At 40.8% G+C, this 21,072-nt stretch overlaps 1 long non-coding RNA gene across 1 annotated transcript; it reads right to left on the bottom strand.

Annotated features, from left to right (window-relative positions):
- Positions 1-607: 607 nt before the first annotated feature.
- On the bottom strand, positions 608-16,893 carry LOC145518802 (uncharacterized). The gene is made up of 4 exons (XR_014063305.1): positions 16,695-16,893; positions 6,775-6,865; positions 2,049-2,264; positions 608-669 (listed from the first exon to the last, which is right to left on the bottom strand). It is a non-coding gene; the product is annotated as an uncharacterized LOC145518802 (long non-coding RNA).
- Between the last annotated feature and the right edge of the window lie 4,179 nt (positions 16,894-21,072).

Here is a 21,072-nt window from a genome sequence, read left to right as displayed (position 1 = left end):
TCCTTCATGCAGAGCCTTCCTTCTGCCCTCCCCTCTCCAGGTGGCTACACATCAACAAGTCCCTGGGACTTTCTTCCCCAACTCCAGCCATTTTCAGCTCTTGCTACACTGATCTCTTTTCTAAAAAATGTAGTCCACCTCCCTAGAATTACCTGGTGTGCATGCTTGTTCAGTCACTCAGTAGTGTCCAGCGCTTTGTGACCCCATGGACTGTAGACCCCCAGCCTCCTCTGTCCATGGAATTTTCCAGGCATGAATACTGTAGTGGGTTGCCATTTCCTCCTCCAGGGGATCTTCCCAACCCAGGGACTGAACCCACATCTTTTGCATCTTCTGCCTTGGCAGGTGGATTCTTTACCACTGAGCTATCTGGAAATTGCCTAGAATATTACAGTGCCATTTCTTTTTCTTTTAATAAATCTATTTTGTTGACATTTCTGAGGCCAAGACCTAGGATTCTGCCTTATTAACTCTTCAGCATCAGAATTATTTCTTTATGTCTAAGCTCCTTTGTCCAACAAATGATGGTTAGTTCTTCACTTATGACAGGAATTTGAGTTTGAGAATTTGGATTAAAAACCCTGGGAAATGAAACTGTGAATCCAAATGGATTTCAGCCTGTTTTATTCTTGGATGACGGACAGATGTTGGAGATTTCTTGGCTTTACCCTGGAAGAGCAGGAAGAAAGAAATACTGTTCAGAGCAAGATAAAGTGCATTTAAAAAAAAAGATACAGGAAAAGTACAAAGCAAACTCTCTTCTAATCTGATTCTTAGGATGGTGACATTGGACAAATGTCCACAAATGTCTGATCTTGACAAAAGAGCAGATGGTTTCCAGCACTCTTCCTAACTCAGAGTTGGAAGCCATCACAGTCCTGGGGGTTGACTCAGAGCTCGAACTAGACCAACACTATCATGACCAGAGGCCAGGATGGGTGCTCTGCTCAGAGGATGCTTAGGAAGGAACTAGGGTGCAGTGGGGTCTGTATTTAGCAGAAATGAGACTGGCTGATCCTCTGGGGAAGCCTAAAGAAAAGGTCCCAGGAGAATCAGAGGCAGGCAGATGGATCCTTTTGTTAGCATAGAAAGGGGTTAACTTCAAGAGGTGGGTAAAATAGAATAGGAGCAAACTCAGAATCTCTAATTTTTACTTTGAAAACTCATAACTGTCTCCAAGTTGGAATGTTCAAATTCTATTATCAGCTTCTCAAGCCAGGTTTGAATTTCAGGTCACAACCCTTGACTTCTCCTGAGTTCACTACATGATGCCTTGTGGCATTGGCTATCAGAGTGATGTTTTCAATTACTTAAAGTAATTCAGGCAGGGTAAAAATGTTGCCTTATGCCAGCTTCAACAAGCTTGGCTTTTATCATTTAGCAAGATTCACTTCTTTGTGCTATGGAGAAGAGAAAAAAATAACCCCAGTAAAAGCCTTACAAGAATGATACAAAAAACAGGGAGAATTGAAAAAGCTTTCTGCTTTGTATTTCTAGTTTTGGGAATGTAGTTTTCTGAGAAACAATTGTGTGTCTAGACTAGAGAGAAGCTTTGAACTTTTTGGGAGAACTATCATTGCTTCTTTGATTTCACAATACTCTCTTCTCCACTACCATCTTATTTTTATAACAATTTAGTGAATTAAAATTAAACTAATAGTTTGTTTTGAGAAGTTAGGGAAGAATTTTCTGATGCTTCTGGGGGTGAAATGGAAACCCTTGTGGTTGATAGAACCGGGATTCCTACTCTTAGACTGGAAATATCAGAGAATGATCTAACGAGATTTGAAGAGTCTTCAGCCTTGCACCTTTATAAGGTCACATTTTGGTTTCTAGTGCAAATGAACAATTTGTCTCTACTCATTTAACTTATACCTCACTTGCATAGGCAGCATTCTTTCCTTTTATTATGTTTACTTAAACATTGCTTTAGACCACAAAAGTGAATGGGTAACTAAATATATATTCCACAATGTTTTATTTTTCTTGTTTGCTATTCAAATCATTCCCTTATTCAGTTTAAGAAAAAAGCATCATGGTTTTCTTACCCAATTTGCCCTTCTTTTCCAGTTAGAATAATTTATGCATTGTTCAATCATTCATTGATACATTTACTCAGTTGACAAATGTGTGTTGAATTCCCTTCATGTTGTCAGAACTGGGAGGGGTACTGGGATATAAGAAGATGGATTTCCTGCCCTCTGGAAGCTTCCACTCTGTTGGAATTCTCAACATATTCCTCTCAGGCTCCTTATGCAGGCCTCCTAAAAGACAACATTCGTTTGATTTTTTTGTTGTCACAACTTGGCAGGGGCATTTCTCGGTTCAGACTTTTATTCTGGCCATTTTCCCAAGGACCAGAGGCAATGTACATCAGCATCTCCCTTTCTCCACCAGAGACAAGGCCTGAGGGATCTTTGCCATCTTTTTCACCTGACTCACAGGGAAGCCACACAGAAGAGTTTCCCGAGAACGCTTGGAAGATGATGAGCCACCTTAAACAAATGAAAGAAATCACCCTTTCATAACTGGAGGGGATGAAGATGTTGGAGTTGGGGCCTTGACTAAGCCAAGTGAGTAAATATGTCCTTGGGTATTTAGTTACAATCCCAGGGATTACTGAACAAATCTCGCATCATGAGAGGAGCTGTAAATCAAATAGCATAAGGCCTTCGTTACATAAGAGAGATTACTTCACATTACCAATTGGATTTGAAAGCACTCAGACTCAACTTGCAATGCAAGGAACTCTAGGTTGTCAGCCTGTTGCTGCACGCATGTGGGTCCACTCATGTACTCATGTATGACACTCTGTTCTGCCAGCTGCAAGGGGAGGGACTCACTTGGCTCATTTGTCCTCCCCACCACCCCCTCCACCACCCCCGCCTTTTTGCAGATGTGTAGAGTTGAGTTCATTTTAATATTTTGCTCATGCCCACTCTTATTGTCAGTGCATAGCTCATGGCTTCTCCCTTGGTTTGGAGCTTGTTTTTCCCTTATATTTTCTCTCCCCACTCCCATTCTTCTTGCTCCATAGGTATCTGTTCTTACAAATTGTATGCTACTTGGTCTGTACATATTCTTTCCATCTTTTAATTATAACCATATTCAAGATGGGAATACCAGACCACCTGACCTGCCTCTTGAGAAACCTCTATGCAGGTCAGGAAGCAACAGTTAGAACTGGACATGGAACAACAGACTGGTTCCAAATAGGAAAAGGAGTACGTCAAGGCTGTATATTGTCACCCTGCTTATTTAACTTATATGCAGCGTACATCATGAGAATTGCTGGGCTGAATAAAGCACAAGCTGGAATCAAGATTGCCTGGAGAAATATCAATAACCTCAGATATGCAGATGACACCACCCTTATGGCAGAAAGCAAAGAAGAACTAAAAAGCCTCCTGATGAAAGTGAGAAAGGAGAGCGAAAAAGTTGGCTTAAAGCTCAACATTCAGAAAGCTAAGATCATGGCATCTGGTCCCATCACTTCATGGCAAATAGATGGGGAAACAGTGGAAACAGTGTCAGACTTTATCTTTTTGGGCTCCAAAATCACTGCAGATGGTGATTACAGCCATGAAATTAAAAGACGCTTGCTGCTTGGAAGAAAAGCTGTGACCAACCTAGACAGCATATTTAAAAGCAGAGACATTACTTTGCCAACAAAGGTCCGTCTAGTCAAGGCTACGGTTTTTCCAGTGGTCATATATGGATGTGAGAGTTGGACTGTGAAGAAAGCTGAGCACTGAAGAATTGATGCTTTTGAAGTGTGGTGTTGGAGAAGACTCTTGAGAGTCCCTTGGACTGAAAGGAGATCCAACCAGTCCATCCTAAAGGAGATCAGCCCTGGGTGTCCATTGGAAGGTCTGATGTTGAAGCTGAAACTCCAATACTTTGGCCACATCATGCGAAGAGTTGACTCATTGGAAAAGACCCTGATTCTGGGAAGGATTGGGGGCAGGAGGAGAAGGGGACGACAGAGGATGACATGGCTGGATGGCATCACTGACTCGATGACATGGGTTTGGGTAAGCTCCGGGAGTTGGTGATGGACAGGGAGGCCTGGCGTGCTGTGATTCATGGGGTCGCAAAGAGTTGGACACGCCTGAGCGACTGAACTGAACTGATATGCAAACATAGTAGAAAGTTGAAAGAATAGTACAGTGTACACTCCTATACCTACCACTTTGAATCAAACATTTCCTAAACACTTTGTCATACTAGGTTAACTCTGTATAGGTGTCTGACACCTGTAAGTAAGGTGTCACCTGAAAATTATGATGTCACCCTTGAATACTGAAGCATGTTTTTCCTAAAATAAAGACATTGTCCTACAGAAAGACCACATCAAGGTTCTCAGTCCTGAAAGGATAGAAGGAAGATAGAGAGATAGAGGTAAAGGTAGCAGATGGCATTGGGGTTATAGATAGAGATGAAGATGGGTTGGAGATGGAAAGAAAATGGAGGTGGGGTTAGAGGTAGAGATGAAGCTGGAGATGGAGAAGTAGACAGGGATGGGGATGGAGAAGAGAAGTTGAATTAGAAGAAATTCAGGCATTTTTCTCTCCAGTTTCTTGGTGGTAGAGTGCTTTTTTTTTTTTGCCCCCCAAGAATGGGTGCTCTGCCTCCCAGTTTACAAAATGGACATCTCAGACAGAGTAAAGTTACTATCCAAAAAAACTAGCAAACAGCCTGAGCTTCATGGCTCTAAAAAGTCACTTTTTTAGAAAAGTGAAATTTAACTTGCTATTTCTTTAAAATAAAGAAAATTAACACTTGCTATTTCTTTGCAGTGCAGCCCAAACATTCCATCACTTGGCGATTCAATCATAACAGTAATAGCAAGGTTGAGGTTGAACTTACTGTTGAACTGCAAGGAATGTCTCAAGGCGGTCATTTTTGTGGCATGTATGATCTCTAACTCTGGAAGGCAGCGCACAGAATTAATGAGAGGTTTCATGTGTATCTGAAAGAACATCTTTCCAAGAATTTACTCTCCTTGTTTTGGCATGTGCTTTTATGCTCCTCAAGTTAGTCAGTGGTCAGATTGGAAACTTCAGAGTTTTCTTTAAAAACTCTGCCTGGGCTTGTGTATTTTTCTGTATATATGCTATACTTCAATGACTATTTTATTTTTAAAAAAAGGAAAAAATAGCTCTACTAAAGTCTGACTTTTTTCTAACATAGCCTTCACCATTGACATTTTTTTTTAGCATTCCCCAGACTCTGAACACTTCAGAAGTCTTTGCTTTGGTCTCTGGAATTGGCAAACTAGTGTAGTCACCAGAGTTCTCAATTCACAGTTACTGTCCTTGATTCTGGAATTGGTTCTTGGGACTTTCATGTAAGAGTTGTCTGTTATTGGGCAAGATCCTTAACCTTTTTATGGCACAAATTTCTCAGCTACAAGATAGTCATAGCAACATGTTATGAAGGAGCATATGGAGTCATGAAAATCAAATAAGAAAATGTATATAAACATGTTTCATTAAACATAGAACATGTGAAATTGTCACAACTAGGGTTTTTATGTGTGTCTGTTCTTTTTCTTGTCTGCTGTGTGTTGATCTGGTTTCCCAGGTTCCACTCTCAGCTGCCTGTGGACCATTTTCTATGCAGCAGCCAGAAGGATCCTGTGAAAACATCACATCCATTGTGTTTCTTCTCCATGCCCAAGGTCCTATTTCTCTCTCTGCCCTCTCGACTTTCCACCACCACTCTGACTTCAATTCCTACTATTCTCCTCCTGCTCATTCTCGCTCAGCCACACTAAATTTCCTGCAAGCCTTCAAACTTCCCGTTTCAAGCTTGTTCCCAGGACTTTACGGTTTACTCTGCTGGTAAAGTATCTACATAGCTAACTTTTTCACCTCCTTCAAGTCTTTGCTTTTCATTGAGATCTTTTTGGCCATTCTGTCATAGCTGTAACCCTGGTACTCCTTAGCCATTCTTCCTGTTTTATATTTTTACATAGTACTTATAACCTCCCCTGGTTATAAGAATCTGCCTGCAAAGCAGGAAATCTCGGTTTGATTCCTGGGTCAAGAAGTTCTCCTGGAGAAGGTATAGGCTATTCACTCCAATATTCTTGGGTTTCCCTGGTTGCTCAGATGGTAAAGAATCCATCTGCAATGTGGGAGAGCTGAGTTCAGTCCCTGGGTTGGGAAGATCCCCTGGAAGAGGACCTGGCAACCCACTCCAGTATTCTTGCCTGGAGAATGCCCATGGAGAGAGGAGCCTAGTGGGCTGCAGTCCATGGGGTCACAAAGAATCAGAAACAATTAAGCACAGTCTAATCTCCCAATATACTATGTGGGTGATACATGTTTTGGTTAATATTTGCCTTTCCCCAGTAGATTACAAACTCCATCAGAGCAAGAACTTTTGTCTGTTGTATTAACTGATGGATCCCCAGCACATAGAACATAGCTTGACATGCCACAGATGAGATGATTGGATGGCTTCACCGACTCGACAGACGTGAGCTTGAGCAAGCTCCGGGAGTTGGTGAAGGACAGGGAAGCCTGATGTGCTTCAGTCCATGGGGTCACAAAGAGTTGGATACAACTGAGTGACTGAACTGAACTTAACTGAAGCCCTTGTTGAATAATATTTTGAAATACTATTCAACATATAAATATTTGTTGAATGAATGAGACTGTTTCAATTTCACAATCAGAAAAAGGATGGGAACTTACATTTCTGGATATTTTTCTATATACACCTCATAAAATGAGCCATATTGGAAAGTCTATATGGATTCCTTACCTTCCCCCTGGATCATGACTACCTGGAAGATATTTGTATAATCTCTTTGCATGCTGTAATAATCCAGGAATGCTGTTTCTGTTTCAAAGACCTGTGGAGAATAGTAAATGGAGGGAGGGGAAATAGAATCAGGTTCATAGCAGTCAAATCTGACCATGCTGTTGTTTTGCCACCCAACTTTGTAGTATTTGCTTCAGCAGGATGTAATTTGGTCTTGTAACCTCTTAAAAGGAAAATGATGCCCCCACAGCATTTCCCAAACTATGTGCTGGGAACAGTAGTTCCAGGAAATGCTAATCTGTACTCAGAAAAGAACAAGGTTTCTGTGGTTCTGATTACATATTAGCATTTTAAAGGCTCTGAGGAGTCACATAGCTTAAAAATAAATAAAGGATGGGTGGTCTGTTTAATAGTAACTTATTAGAATAAGGGAAGTCCAGACAATAGTGAATTCCACTCCAGTATATTAAAATGGTACACTGATACTAAGAGACAATACCTATTTTGAGACCATGATCTTCAGCTTTTAAACTTTCATTTCCTACATAAAATGGATATGCATTTTATTTTGTCACTGAGTCCTGCTCAGTACTCTGAAAGCTTATCTTTGGAAGGAAATGCACTTATAGGGTATCCATTGTATTAATGACATGTTCTCCATGGCACTGCAGTTCTTCTGAATTTTTAAAAAAATATATTAATGAAGTACTTCTTGAGCATGTCTCCCTACTTAATGCAAGAATTCCATTAGACACAATAAAGATACCAGGGGGAACAAGACAGGGCAAGATCCCATGGAGCTGACGTCCTAGGATAGCCAGAGACTTCAAGCAAATACACCAAATAATAAATGTGGAGCCAAGGGTGTTAAAGGAAAAGAGGAGAAGCTGGGACGGAGAATAGGATTATGTGAGGGTGTTTTCTACTTGAGGAGATCAGGAGGGAAGAATGCTCTGAGGTTGGTATATTTAAATTGAGACGTGAGGATAATGAGCCAGCTGTGACAAAAGGGTGAAGAAGAATGCTTGTTTTAGGAAGAATGAATAGTGTAATCTGCCAATAACAAGCATTCTTCTTTGCCCTTTTGTGAATCCCATGGACAGAAGAATCTGGCAGGCTACAGTCCTTATGGTTACAAAGAGTCTGACGCCACTGAAGTGACTTAGCACCCATGCACGCAATGGGGTAGTCAATGGCTCAGTTGCAGGAAGCAACTTGCTAAAGAACTGAAAGAAGATCCCATGGGTGACTCATGGTGCTCATAAGATGAGTGGAAGGGCCGATGGAAGTGTGTACCTCAATCATTCAGGGCTCTTGAGGTCATGATATGGTCTTTCATTGAGAGTTGCTGCTGCTGCTGCTGCTAAGTTGCTTCAGTCGTGTCCGACTCTGCGCAACCCCGTAGACGGCAGCCCACCAGGCTCCTCCGTCCTTGGGATTCTCCAGGCAAGAATATTGGAGTGGGTTGCCATTTCCTTCTCCAATGCATTAAAGTGAAAAATGAAAGTGAAGTCGCTCAGTCGTGTCTGACTCCTAGCAACCCAATGGACTGCAGCCTACCAGGCTCCTCCATCCATGGGATTTTCCAGGCAAGCGTACTGGAGTGGGTCGCCATTGCCTTCTCCTCATTGAGAGTAATAGGATTGAATTTATATTTCAAGGAATCTCCCTCAAAACAGAATGTATCCCAATGCATTAAAATTTTTAAGTGAATAGGCATTTAAAAATACTTTTAAATATCTGAAAAATATAGATTACATATTTATTCATCTCTCAACCCCAAACATGCAATATCCTCTAATTCTATGTGAACCACTGGGTTTTGGTTAAATGCTGTGAGTCTATCTTATGTTTTATACATAAGTTTCCATACCTACACTCTCTATACATCTGTGCTTCAGAGAATACCCATAGCCTGGGGCACATGTGAGGGTTTTTAGGACAGTCAACTTTCTACAGTCCTGGAGGTTGTTTTGGGGGCCTCCCATCTTCCCACTCCCAAAGCATGAGATCAAGAGAGGCATTGTTTTCCAGTAGTGCTGAACATGCATTTTCTTGCTCTTCTCTCTATGCTTCAATGAGCGGTTCTGGCAGTACTCATAAATTAACACGATGTTTGCAGCACTTGCAAATGGCAACAGAGAACAGTTTGCAACATCCAACAATTCATGTAACTCAAAGCTGTTATTTGCTTCCCTGGTGGCTCAGATGGTAAAGAATCACCTGCAATGCAGGGGACCTGGGTTCGGTCCCTGGGTTGGGAAGATTCCCTGGAGGAGGGCACGGCAACCTACTCCAGTATTCTTCCCTGGAGAATCCTAATGGACAGAGGAACCTGGTGGGCTACAGTCCATGTGGTCACAAAGAGTCGGACATGACTGAGTGACTAAGCACACAAAGCTGTATTTATGTCAGTATAGACGTGGCATACATGAAGTATGATAGAGATTGCCTTTGTTAGCTAGATGAACACTGAACTCCAGAATAACAAAGACTTGTTTTTATAAAAATATTTAATGATTTAAGGATTCAATAATTTCAGTTTTATTTAAATAACAGTTTTAATTATAAATGTTTATAGCTCAACTATATTTTATATTTTATTTTTAAATTTTAATAGATAACTCTGAATACATCTGAAGAAAAATAGCTTCTTTGGGAAACTTATGAAAAATCATTTTTACTTTTCCTTTTTTTGGCCATGCCGTATGGCTTATGGGATCTTGGTTCCCTGGTCAGGTATTGAGAGTGTGGAGTCCTAGTCACTAGACCACCAGGAAACTCCCTAATTTTCTGTTTTTGTTTTTTTTTAATTTACCTGAATTTATAGAATACAATGAAAATATGTAAACTTTGAATATTACTTTAAAAAATTTAAATCTTTTAGATAACTGAGAATGAGTACAATATGCAATTGCAATAGAAATTGAAAATACAAACCTGGAGTTTAGAAGAGAGAAAGAGCTATAAAGGAAAAACAAGTAAATCATCAAGAAGCAGTGATAGAGTTCATTCTTAGGGAGGTTGATAAGGAGTCTGGGGCCCTCAAGAAGGAGAAAGGAGTCCCAGGCTCTCAAGGAGGAGAAAAGGACAAACTGGTTTTTTTCTACATTGCTTCCTCTTAGTCACATAAGATGTTTTTTGTTAAACTCTGAGTTGTTATGACAGCAATCTTTAAGACTAACTGTCTTTAAGCCCAGAGCTAATGATTACACAACAAAACAAGTCATCTTGCTCAAGGATATATTTTTCCTTAAGCTCTGTCAGTTTAGTTGCTCAGTTGTGTCTGACTCTTTGTGACCCCATGGACTGCAGCGTGCCAGGCTTCCCTGTCCATCACCAACTTCCAGAGCTTGCTCAAACTCATCTCCACCAAGTCAGTGATGCCATCCAACCATCTCATCCTCTGTCGTCTTCTCCTCCTGCCTTCAATCTCTCCGAGCATCAGGGTCTTTTCCAGTGAGGCAGTTCTTTGCATCAGGTGGCCAAAGGATTGGAGTTTCAGCTTCAGCATCAGTTCTTCCAATGAATAGTCAGGACTGACTTCCTTTAGGATTGACTGGTTTGATACCCTTGCTGTCCAAGGGACTCGCAAGAGTCTTCTCCAACACCACAGTTCAAAAGCATCAATTCTTCAGTACTCATCTTTATTTATAGTCCAACTCTCACATCCACACATGACTACTGGAAAAACCATAGCTTTGACTAGGTGGACCTTTGTTGATGAAGTAATGTCTCTGCTTTTTAATATGCTGTCTAGGTTTGCCATAACTTTTCTTCCAAGGAGCAAGTGTCTTTTAATTTCATGGCAGTCACCAGCTGCAATGATTTTGGAGCCCAAGAAAATAAAGTCTTTCACTGTTTCCATTGTTTCCCCATCTATTTGCCATGAAGTGATGGGACTGGATGCCATGATCTTAGTTTTCCGAATGTTGAGTTTTAAGCCAACTTTTTCACTTTCCTCTTTTGCTTTCATCAAGAGGCTCTTTAGTTCTTCTTTGCTTTCTGCCATAAGGGTGGTGTCATCTGCATATCTGAGGTTATTGGTATTTCTCCTGGCAATCTTGATTCTAGCTTGTGCTTCATCCAGCCCAGCATTTCACATGATGTACTCTGCATATAAGTTACACAAGCAGGGTGCCGGTATACAGCCTTGATGTACTCCTTTCCCAATTTGGAACCAGTCTGTTGTTCCATGTCCAGTTCTGACTGTTGCTTCTTGACCTCCATACAGATTTCTCAAGAGACAGATAAGAGGGTCTGGTATTCCCACCTCTTGAATAATTTTCCACAGTTTGTTGTGATCCACACAAAAGATTAAGCATAGTTAATGAAGCAGAAGTAGATGTTTTTCTGGAATTCTCTTGCTTTTTCTATGATCCAATGGATGTTGGCAATTTCATCTCTGCTTCCTCTGTTTTTTCTAAATCCAGGTTGAACCTCTGGAAGTTCTTATTTCACGTACTGTTGAAGCCTCACTTGGAGAATTTTGATCATTGCTTTGCTAGTGTGTGAAATGATTGCAATTGTGCAGTAGTTTGAACATTCTTTGGCATGCTGTTCTTTGGGATTGGAATGAAAACTGACTTTTTCCAGTCCTGTGACCACTGCTGAGTTTTCCAAATTTGCTGGCATATTGAGTGCAGCACTTTCACAGCATCATCTTTCAGGATTTGAAATAGCTCAACTGGAATTCCATCACCTCCACTAGCTTAGTCTGTAGTGATGTTCCTAAGGCCCATTTGACTTCACATTCCAGGATGTCTGGCTCTAGGTGAGTGATCATACCATCATGATTATCTGGGTCATGAAGATCTTTTATGTATAGTTCTGTGTATTGTTCCCACCTCTTCTTAATACCTTCTGCTTCTGTTAGGTCCATACCATTTTTGTCCTTTATTGTGCCCATCTTTGCATGAAGTGTTCCCTTGATATCTCTCATTTTCTTGAAGAGATCTTTAGTCTCTCCCATTCTATTGTTTTCCTCTATTTCTTTGCACTGATCACTGAGGAAGGCTTTCTTATCTCTCCTTGCTATTCTTTGGAACTCGGTATTCAAAAGGGTATATCTTTCCTTTTCTCCTTTGCCTTTAGCTTCTTTCTTTCCTCAGCTATTTGTAAGACCTCCTCAGACAGCCATTTTTCCTTTTTGCATTTCTTTTCTTTGGGGATAGTCTTGATCACTGCCTCCTGTACAATGTCACAAAGCTCTGTCCATAGTTCTTCAGGCACTCTCTCTATTGGATAACAGGTATGTTGTGGGAGTGGATCTGGGATAACAGGTATGTTGTGGGAGTGGATCTGGTAAAAGTATATAGTGAAAAAGTGAAAGTGAAGTCACTCAGTAGTGTCCCACTCTTTGTGACCCCATGGATGGTAGCCTGCCAGGATCCTCCATCCATGCAATTTTCTAGGCAAGAATACTGAAGTGGGTTGCCATTTCTTTCTGCAGGGCATCTTCCTGACCCAGAAATCAAACCTAGGTCTCCAACATTGCAGGCAGACTCTACCATTTTAGCTACTAGGTAATCCCACAAAATCAGTCAGAAAAGTGAAAATGGAGTATATAAGTATATAAGGTAGGTATATAAGTATAAAAATATATATATATAAGGCCTTGGTAAAACTAGAGAGGGGGTTACTCTCCATCCCCCTTCTGGTGTCTATGTCAGAAAATTTCTCTGTCCCTTTTCACTTTAATAAAACTTTGCTATACAAAAGCTCTTGGGTGATCAGGCCTAGTCCCTGGTCCCAAATCTAAATCTTCTGCTTTAGAGATCATGAATCCGACATCATTCACTATAAGCTATCAGCAGTCTGCTTAAATTTTTAAAAATCTATTACAAAGGAAAGCTGTCAGACTTCTGTTGGGTATGAACCACATAAAATTTGCAAATAGGACATTACGAATTCTTTTTAAGTCATATTTTTGAGGTATTATTTATATATGGTAACAGTCACCCTTTCCAGGTGTTCAAATTTATGTGTTTTGACAAAAGGCATACTATTATGTAATCATGACCCTAATCAGGATATAGAGCAGTTCCCCCTTTGTAGTCAACCCCCTTCCCACTTCTTTCCCAGCTCCCAGCTCCTGGCAATCTTTCATCTGATTTCTTTCCCTATCATTTTGTCTTTTTTTTAGGATGTCATGTAAATCGAATTCATACAGTATATAATCTTTTGTGTCTGACTTCCTGTACTCAGTCTAATCCTTTTGAGAGTCATTCATGTTGTTGCAAGTATCAGTAGATCTTTCTTTTATTTGCTGAATATTATTCCATTTTATGCAGTCACTACACAATTTGTTTATCCATTCACCAGTTGATGGACATTTGGGTTGTTTCCAGTTTGGGGAGATTACAAATAAAGCTGCTCTAAACCTTATTCTATAGGTCTTTGTGCGGCTGTGTTTTCATTTCTGTTGTGTAAATACCTAGGAGTGGATTGCTGGGTCATACAGTAAGTGTATTTTTAACTGTTTAAGAAATTGCCAAAGTGTTTTCCAAAGTGACCATGCCGTTTTGCACAAATCCATCAGCACTGTGTGCTAGCAAGGATGCTGTGCACTTGGTATAGTGTTTAGGGGGTCATTTCTTTCTTTCAGTTCAGTCACTTTAGTAGGTGAGAAATTCTCTAATTACTAATCAAAAAATTAAACTGAGCTAGAAAATTCTCATCAATGGTTTGGTGGTGGTTTTAGTCACTAAGTCATGTCTGTAGCCCATCAGGCTCCTCTGTCCATGGGATTTCCTGAGTAAGAATACTGGAGTGGGTTGCCATTTCATCCTCCAGAGCGTCTTCCCAACCCAGGGATCAAACTCGTGTCTTCTGCACTGCAAGTGGTCTCCTGCATCGCAGGCAGATTCTTTACCACTGAACCACCAGGGAAGACCATAGCACAACTCAAGTAGGTGAAATCAAATCTTGCCATTTCATGCTCTTGGTTAAAATGACCAGAACACATGCAAGCCTCCATTTGTCCTCATGCGCAGAGCCTGCAATGATAGTGGTGAGGCTGTATTCACTGTACCCCTTCTTCTGCTCTGAAGTTTGTTACCAGGGCATGTGCTTCTTCGAGGTCTATCTTAGACCCTTGCTTGCACAGGGCAGCTGCTATCTCACTCTGCAGTGTCCTCAAGTGGAGGATGAGTATTCAGGGTTCAACTTGTCCTCTGCGCATATCCTGACCCCTCCACACTCCAGGTGAAAGATGAGTCAAGGTGCCACCTTGAGAGACTGTAGCACCTGGCCTAGGAGACAAGATCTATATTTAGGGAGCTCTCTTTATAGAAGAGAGAGGGCTTCTTTAGTGGCTCATATGGTAAAGAATTTGCCTGTAATGTGGGAGACCTGGGTTTGATCCCTGGGTCAGGAAGATCCCTTGGAGAAGGGAATGGTAACTCACTCCAGTATTCTTGCCTGGAGAATTCCATGGACAGAGGAGCCTGCCAGGCTACACTCCATGGGGTCGCAAACAGTTGGACACAACTGAGCAACTAACACTCTGTAGAAGACCTGGCAGAGCTCCACAAGCCACCTGATGGAGTGGTGAATGATGCTGAGAAGAGCTGGTTCCCAAAATGATGATTTGGAGATGTCTTATGAGATGCACAAATGGTAGCGTACTGTATTTATCCCATTGCTGGTGAAACCTTGCTTCTACTCCGTGATGAGATCAGCTCAGGATCCTTAAACCTTGGAAGCATACTGGAGAAGGCTGGACTATGACGGACATGGTCCTGACTGACTCTAAACTTTTTGGTAGATTGTAAAGAATACCACTAAGGAAAAATGTACTTCCTCAATTTCAGATTCAGCAAAAAAGGCACTTAATAGATCAAAATGCTGCCTCTTCCTGACCACAAGAATGTGCCCCCACAGGAGCCATGGGGTTTTGTGATCTATGAGCTACAGGGTAGAGTGTAATATTTCCTGACTTGCATTTGAGGAAACTTCAAATATTTAAGGCCACTCAACTCTCCCCTCAATTTTTCCTTCCTTTGGGGATCATAAAAACCTTGAGAAATGTCAAGCTTTCCTTTTATATTTTCTTCATTGAATGCAAGACCTCATTTTTTTTTTTTAGCCCTTCTAATGAATTTGAGTTATCATCTTATTCCCATTGGACAGCAAGAAGTTTAAATCAGTCAATCTTCAAGGAAATCAACCCTGAATAATCATTGGAAGAACTGATACAAGCTGAAGTTCCACTGCTTTGGCGACATGATGTGAAGAGCTGAAAATGTCCTGATGCTGGGAAAGATTAAAGGCAGAAGGAGAAGAGGGGAACAGAAGATGAGATGTCCCCCTGATGGATGGGACACTGATTTGGATGGCATCACTGATTCAATGGACATGAACTTGGGCATACTCTGGGAGATGGGTTCTCAACAAGTTGGACAGGATTGAAGTGACTGAGCACACATGCATAAGCACTTAATTACGTGTTTTGTATCCATGGAGTGTAACTTCTTGGTTGACAGTGTAGGCTGTGAATTTAGACAAACTGCCAGACAACTGGAATTCAGATCATAACTCAACCACTAAGCTAACATTGGTGATGCATTCTAAGTAGCTTCAGTCCTGTCCAACTCTTTGTGACCCTATGGACTGTAGTTTGCCAGGTTCCTCTGTCCACAGGATTCTCCAGGCAAGAATACTGGAGTGGGTTGCCATGCCTTCCTCCAGGAATCTTCCCAATGGAATGATTGAACCTGTCTCTCCTGTGGCTCTGGCATTGCAGGCAGGTTCTTTACCACTGAGCCACCAGGGGAATCCCAAGCTACCATACTCTCTCTTAAAGTTTGAATGTACTGTCACCTTTTTTCCTCATTTTGTTATCTTAGTTTCTTATCTTTGTGTTATTGCTTTCATGTATACAGTGCAGAACGTTCAAAAATAAGAACATTCCACAATTAGTCACAATAATTTTTTTGTTGTTGTTGGATTTTATTTCTGCAATAAAATGCTGTATAATCTCGGGCAAGGAACTTTTATCCTCAATGATACTCTTTCATCCTCTTTTTTTTTTCCCTTAAAAAACCCAACTTTTTTTTTTTTATATAAATATATTTATTTTAGTTGGGGGCTAATTACTTTACAATATTGTAATAGTTTTTGCCATACATTGACATGAATCAGCCATGGGTAAAAAACCCAACTTTTAATTGAGATATGGCAAACATAAAATTAATCTTAAGTACACCTCTTGGTGAATTGTTGTATACATCCATGTAATCACATTAATTATTGTTGCATTTTATTCTTGGAAAAATAACTATATATTCAAATCTCAACTGGTTAATATAATTTCAATATACGATGCACACAAGGACAGTTATACTCCAAATTATATCTTGAATTATAAGTATACTTGAAAGTGAACATTCAAATATTAACAAAATCTTTATGGCGAACTTTGTATGACTGTCATTGTTACAGTGATTATCTATTATGTTAGCCCACATGATCTTGAGATCAAGTATACTACAAACTTTGATCAAGAAAAGTTTTTCCTCTTCTAATTTGTCTCTGTTATACTGCTCAAATATGTGATCGCTAAAGACTTAAGTGCTACAATGGAGCCATTGTCAAATCAAATAGCTCAACAGCTCATATTACAATGAAAAAAGATAAAGGATTGATTTAAGTCCACCTCTCCAAACAATCTCTTAATCGGTGAAACCTGGACTACAGTGAAGATCCGGATTTCACAGAATAATACCTTACGGGCTGATCTTGTTGTTCTTTGGCCAACAGGAGAGACTGAGAAATAAAAATTAATTTGGAGGATAAGACTCTGTCCTGCCTTTCATCTGGGTGGGGAAAAAACAAACACAGACAAAACTAGTTGGTAGAGTTAATAGAAAGCAGTGTTTCTTCCAAGGATATTCTTCAACAACAAAGAATCATAATACCTCCTTTCTTTGAGTGACTGCCATTTTCTTATTCCAGGAGAAACTTAGCTGTTTGAAATGAAGTTGTTTAAGAATAAAACATTTCACTCTTTCCCAGAGGAGCTAAGTGACTTTGACACAGGGGAGTAGTTTTGGTTTCCAACCCAGGTGCAGAGCCTGAGAAAAGAGGTGTCTGAACTCAGCATTTCAGATCCATCTTAACTTGGTCATTCCCAAGGAAACAGAATCCTGGGTCCACTTTGCAATCTAGGATTGTTGTTGACTTCTTTGAGTCTATCAAAATACTGCTTCAATTAAATTTTGCTTAACTCTAGCCTTCCCCCAAATCTTGCAATGAATCTATCTTTTGTTTTTTTTAGTGAGATATCCTATAGTTCTCTGGTGTGACCTCCATCTTGGCAATGGATCAATATATCTATTTCTGGTCTACAGGTTTGTCCCTGGAATGCTTAAGCTTATGAGTCTAGGACAGTAAGCTTTATTATTCCTTTTTTTTTTTTACTTATTTATTTTATTTTCTATTTCTGGCTGTACTGGGTCTTTGTTGCTGTGTGAGGGCTTTCTCTAGTTGTGGCGAGCAGAGGCTACTCTTTTTTGCAATGTTCAGATTTCTCATTGTGGTGGTTTCTAGGGTACTCAGGCTCAGTAGTTGTGACCCAGGGGTCTGGTTGTTCCACGGCATGTGGGATCTTCCTGAACCAGAGATGGAATATGGTTCCATCTGAGAAGGCAGTGGCAACCCACTCCAGTACTCTTGCCTGGAAACTCCCATGGATGGAGGAGCCTGGTAGGCTGCAGTCCTTGGGGTCGCTAAGAGTCGGACATGACTGAGCGACTTCACTTTCACTTTTCACTTCCATGCATTGTGGAAGGAAATGGCAACCCACTCCAGTGTTCTTGCCTGGAGAATCCCAGGGATGGAGGAGCCTGGCGGGCTGCCGTCTATGGGGTCGCACAGAGTTGGACACGACTGACGCGACTTAGCAGCAGCAGCAGCAGCATTGGCAGGTGAATTCTTAATCACTGGGCAACCAGGAAGCCCTCTTGTTTCTAAAAGATAAGGAAACTGAGGCTCAAGAAGGTTAAATAAAGTATACAAGGGGTTACAGACAATAAATGGGCACAGAACTAAAACCAAGATCAGAAGTGTGATGAAGTCCAGCCCATGCTGCCCACTGCACTCATCTTCCAGCTCACTATTGCTCTGTTATTGGCCAACAACCACATCTAGTGAGAAGCCACAAATGCCACCCATACCATTCTGTTCTTTCTCATTACAGCTAGTATCCAATTCTGAGACACACCACTATGCCTCAAGGCGTGGCTTCAGTTTCGTAGTGTTACTCTCTTCCAGGAACCCGCGTGAGCCAACCAACACTAGTTCTGAGTTTCTTTCTTCCACAGCCACATCAATAAACCGATATTTCTAACAACACACTCTGGGTTTTCACACTTGCATGTCTGTGCTTGTGCTGTTCCCTGACCTGGGCATTCCTTGCCCACAATTCTCTGCCTGTGTAAATCTTCTAAAAATCGTATCAAGATTTTTGCTGCAAACAACAGAAGCCACCCTAGCTTGTTTTAGTAGACAAGTAATTTATAAAGAATATCAGATGATTTCACCGAAACTTTGGAAGTGTTAGAGCACCTGACTTGAAGGCTACTCTGAAGGACTGGCCCAAAGTGAAAGTGAAAGTGTTCATTGCTCAGTTGTGTCTGACTCTCTGTGACACCATGGACTGTAGCCCACATAACTCCTTTGTCCAAGGGATTCTCCAGGCAAGAATACTGGAGTGGGTTGCCATTTCCTTCTCTAGGTGATCTTTCCAACCCAGGGACTGTACCTGGGTCTCCTGCATTGCAGGCAGATTCTTTACTGTCTGAACCACAAAGAGATATTTCTTGTCTTGAGTTGAAGTGAGGTTAATGGTCAAATTTTAAGTTTATACCAGTGTACAGCCACACAGTTTTACTCTTTCTGAAAGGAGTCATGACATATGATTAATAATGGCTATTTTCAGTGTTAGGGACTAGAATTATGTGGTTGTTTTCTACCCTTTGCCCAAGTGTTATTATTTACTTTTTAAAACATCAGCCATCCAGGAGGGATGTGATCCATTGTGGGCACACACTACTGAATGGTACAGTTACTCTGGGCCCTTCAGGGTTGAGTGACCTGCCATGGACAGAGCTGTTCTGTAAGACACCTCATGAAGAGTGCTAACAACAGCCAGAGAGTAAAGATCTAACTGATCTTTATAGTGGTCTCCTTCCCCCTGACCCCTAGCCTGAATCCATGCCTGAGTAGAGTAATGCCCTTCCTGGCCCCTTTCCTTGTTCCCTAGGATGGGCTCCCTACCCTTAGGAACAGTTTCCATATGGGTCTTGTGCTTATTTTACTCTCGGGTTTTTTGGTTTTGAATATAAGCCCAAGGTCTTTGGCCAGTGGGTATAATTTCAATGGGTTTGATGGATAATGACAAATAAAAAGAATGGTGAGTGTTATGTAACAGTTGGCAGACTCTGAATGCTTTTGGCTGTGATTCTGGAAAAGCATGAGTGAGGGATGTGGTTGACATACAGAAACAGAGTTTGAATGAAAGCCTCCTAACTTCTTTGGATCACTGTTGCAGCAAGAGCTGAAGTAGGAGGCACCCTACTCTCAGGCTCCCTGCCTCTGTCGCAGTCCTTAAGAAATCCCCAGATTTTAGACGTTCTTCCGTGCTTCTGGCAAGCCACTCACTCTTCCCTATTCATGAACACAGTCTGAGTTGCAGCATCTTCCTTGAGGTCCTCTGGACTAGCCTCATTCTGCATAACTCTGTTACTACTAGATGCCCAAGATTCCCTGGTCATTCCTCAGTCCCACATTCTCATTTCTGAAAGATCTGGATATCTCCTTCATTGACTCTGTCTCTCATCCTTCTCCAACTCTCAAAACTCTTCCTCTGTGTCTCTGGAATTCCATGTATAGTCAGGAAATCTTCTTCTTCCCAATGGTCTCTTTCACCTTGTTCTAACCTGTTTAGTCACTAAGTCATGTCCAACTCTTTTGCCATGGACTGTAGCCAGCCAAGCTCCTCTATCCCTGGGATTTCCCAGGCAAAAATACTGCAGTGGGTTACCATTTCCTTCTTCAGGGGATCTTCTCGACCCAGGGATCAAACTGCCACTTTCTTTTTGACAAATCTACTTCTCCAGCATTGTGTCCCTTGTTCCTGGCTCATAGTCACTTTCTTCATCACTATGCACACTATATTCTTGGTGTTTTCAAATATCCATTTAGATGAATCTTCTGTATACTGTCTGTTCAGCTTCTTGACCTTCTCTCCTCCAAATATCTCATACTCCATTCTAGTTCAGCCATTCACTCACACAATCATACCATGTGACCTTGTCCTCACCAAGAATTTTATCTCCTCCAGAATCTTAATTCTAAGCATCCCAATATCTGACCACTACTTCTTATCTTATTTATTTTACTTGCATCTACCTATGTCTTCTTTCTTCACCCTATTTCCTTGCCTCCTCTCCAGAAGTAACCATTATCCCTGATTTTGTGCTTTTAATTCCCTTGATTTTTTAAAATGACTTTATCATATATGTATATATACACACACACATATATGTATTGCTAAATGATATGATGTTTAGTCACTTTTTTGAACTTTATGAAAATTATATACTGCATATAGTCTGTTGGAACTTGCTCTTCTCCACATTATTCTATAAATAAGATGTCTCTATGTTGTTGGGCATTGCTGTAATTTGGTATAACTGCTGTATAATATTTTGTGGTGTGAATTTACCAAAATTTATTGACTCGTTCCTGCTATGGCTGTTTCCAGCTTTTTTATATCAGTAATTGCAGCTATGAATAACTTGAACATTTTTCCTGGTGCATATTTGCAAGAATTTTTCTAGAAGCAATAAGAATGTTTAACTTTACATGATGATGTTTTGTTTTCTTAAATAATTGTACACCACTTCCCATTATTCCAGATCACTTCCACTAAGTTCTAATGTAAAAACTCTCTGCCATCCCTAGGATCTATAGCCATTGAACACATCATCTTTTCATTCTCTTCAGTTCTCTGTTTACCCAGCCTATAGTCTGTGGTCTGTAATATTATTCATTCCTTTGCCTCAGATCGCTTGCCTCCTCTTTGTTTATCATGTTCATCTTCAAAACCCTAGTTCTAACTCCAGCCAAACCTCTGCTGCTCTGTACCTGCACCCACTCAAGAGACCATGGCTGCAGAGAGGGACACAGCTGGGCTGACTGTTCTCACTTTACATTTATGATTGCCTATCACAGACTGAATGATATCTGTCCATCATACTATTCTTCCCTGGTCCGTTAATATTCTATTTTATA

The sequence above is a fragment of the Giraffa tippelskirchi genome, chromosome 8 (assembly GCF_054371585.1).
Source record: "Giraffa tippelskirchi isolate mGirTip1 chromosome 8, T2T-mGirTip1v1.2.pri, whole genome shotgun sequence".
NCBI classification, from domain to species: Eukaryota; Metazoa; Chordata; class Mammalia; order Artiodactyla; family Giraffidae; genus Giraffa; species Giraffa tippelskirchi.
Note: the sequence above shows the minus strand (reverse complement) of the source record. Positions and strands in the feature narration are given on the sequence as shown.